Raw genomic sequence first — 2734 nt, forward strand, 5'->3', positions numbered from 1 at the left:
CTTGAACCCAGGAGGTGGAGGTTGTGGTGAGCCAAGATCGCGCCATTGTACTCCAGCCTGGGCAACAAGAGTGAAACTCCATCTCGATAAAAAAGAAAAAAGAAATGCAGCAGAGGAAGGGGGCCAGCAAAGAAGGTAGAATGAGCAAGTGACAGTGAGGTAGGTGGCTGGGAGAGCACAGGGTCACAGACAGCAGGAGAGGACAATGCTTCAACAAAGGGGGAATCTGCTGTTGAATGCCAATGGGGTAAAGTGAGGCTGGCGTAGAAAGGGAATCATTCGTGACCTGGACAGGAGCATTTTCAGCAGAGGGGGAATGAGTCCAACTGGAGTGGGTTAGGTGGCAAATGGGAAGGGAAGAGGCAGTAACTTGACAGCTCGTTGAATGGGGAGCATCAAGAGACAAGGGTAAGATGGGCAGTGCAGAGGTGCATTTGTTTGTTGGGGTGGGCAGGACCCAGTAGAACGGGAAGAATGAATGTGCAGGAGAGGAGAGGGTAAGCTGCAGAGCACAAGCAGGAGGGTTAGCCATGGCCACTAGAAGAGGCTCAACAAGAGGCACTTCCTGCTGTCGCGTGAGAGGGAAGGCAGGTGAGTACAGACCGGGCAGGCAGTGGATGTGGGGGAGGAAATGAGGGAGCTCCCTTCTGATTGCTTCTTTTATCTAAGTGAAGTTTAAGGCAAGGTCCTTAGCTGACAGTGTAGGAGGGAATGGTGCCGAGGAGGTTTGAAGAGTGAAGACAACGAGAGAAACACTTTTCCTCGAAGAGAGATGACGCTGGCGCCGGCGCCGATTTCCTTCAGTGGCCTGGATGCTGCCCCACAGCTTGTCCCACTGCTTGGGTCCATAGCAGCAGGCCTGGCTGCAGTATCTGTCCCTCCTTCCACACCCAAAGCTCTTGGTCAGAGCTAACCCCTGTAGGTGACAAGAAGCCAGGCTCCGAGAGCGCGTCGCTCAGCCCTTCGCCCTTGTGACTGAGCATAGCAAATACACACTGCCTGGCAATGCCCCCCAGTCTCTTCCACATGCACCCCACCAGCACCCGAGCCCTTTCCCCTCCCCTTTAAGGCACTGGGCAGGTGAGTCAGCTGTGAAAAACTGACTCAGGCCCCTTAGGGGCGGAAAAAGAAATTAATATCTCTTCAGAGTGGACCAGGCGCCAGGAGCTTCATCTCATTTTACTTTCAAACCAGCCCTATGAGGAACGTCGAGTGACGTGCTAGGGTCACCCACAGTAGGTGGTAAAATCTGAACTCAAACCTCCATGGCAATGGAGCTAGCCCCTGCCCTTCCCACTATACTTTCAGCCTCTTTGTAGAAGTCACATGAGATTTTCTTTCTGACAGCTGCTGTCAAGGGCTGCCCTCTTCCGCCTCTGGTCCTTGCACTACCCTTGGATTGCCACTTCTATTTCTAGGACTCCTCAGAGCCACTTGGGAACATGTGGTGGGGACTCTTACAGACTTCCTCTTCCCTTCTGGAGCCCACCAGCCCGCTGCACCTTCCCGGATACAACTGGCTGTGCTGCCCAACTGGGGCACAGGCAAGACATTGCTTCACTGTGTCCACACAGAGGATGTGACCTCACAGAAGATGCCCAAGGAAACTTGATCTGTCGCGGGGCACATGGCTCCAGGCCACCTCTACCTCTCCCCCTTTTCTCAGCCTCAGTCTAGCTCTTCTCATGCTTCTGTACCTCTGCATGTGTGCCCACAGCCTGGAACTCCATTCCCCCAGCCCCCTCTCCTCTGCCTAACTCCCCTCTTCCTAAAGTCTGGCCGAGCAACCCTTCTGGAAAGCCCTTCTTGATCACCTTCCTCCCTGCTGCCTGCCTGCCAGTCAGCATCTGCCATGCCATCCTGGACTTCCAGGCTCCTGGTGGGATGCCCAGCCTTTACGTCCTCAGCACACAGTGCCTGCCTCATAGAAGTTGCTAGACATGGTAGTTGCCTTTGAACTTGCTAAATACACTGGGAAAGAGATTGATGGAGAGAGGAAAGTAAGAGTGCTACTGAGGACCCAGCAGGTTCATCAGGGTAAAAAGTGGGTAAACATTATGGATTGTCTAAGTTATGTAGCAAACCTCGGTGCCCTAAAGCAACAAAGGCTGATTTCTCACCAAAGCCAATGTCCCTTGTGAACCGGCAGGGGAACTCTGCTCAGGACAGTCACCCAAGGACCCAGACTAACAGAATCACACTGCCCGAAAGCGGAGCTCTGGGAGGGGCTTGCATCAGGAATGAAATGCTTTGGTGGGGAACTCACATGCTCCCCGCATCACAAGGTAACGAGGATGGGCAGTTCTCCCATGCGCCAGGCAGGCAGAAACCTGGGAAGACTAGGCTGGGCGCGGTGGCTCACGCCTGTAATCCCAGCACTTTGGGAGGCCGAGGCAGGTGGATCAGGAGGTTGGGAGATTGAGACCAACCTGTTGAATCCACCTCACCAACCACACAGTGAAACCCCATCTCTTCTAAAAATACAAGAAATTAGCCAGGCATGGTGGTGTGTGCCTGTAGTCCCAGCTACTCAGGAGGCTGAGGCAGAGGTTGCAGTGAGCCAAGATCAAGATTGTGCTACTGCACTCCAGCCTGGGTGACAGAGTGAGACCCTATCTCAAAAAAAAAAAAAAAAAAAAAAGCTGGGAAGACTGGGTGGAACATGAGGATCTCAGGCACTCAGGCACATTCCTCCAGGTCCTGCCGTGAGAAGCTGCAGCAACTCCTCCAGCTG

This window comes from Colobus angolensis, unplaced genomic scaffold (genome assembly GCF_000951035.1).
Source record: "Colobus angolensis palliatus isolate OR3802 unplaced genomic scaffold, Cang.pa_1.0 Scaffold100, whole genome shotgun sequence".
Lineage (NCBI taxonomy): Eukaryota > Metazoa > Chordata > Mammalia > Primates > Cercopithecidae > Colobus > Colobus angolensis.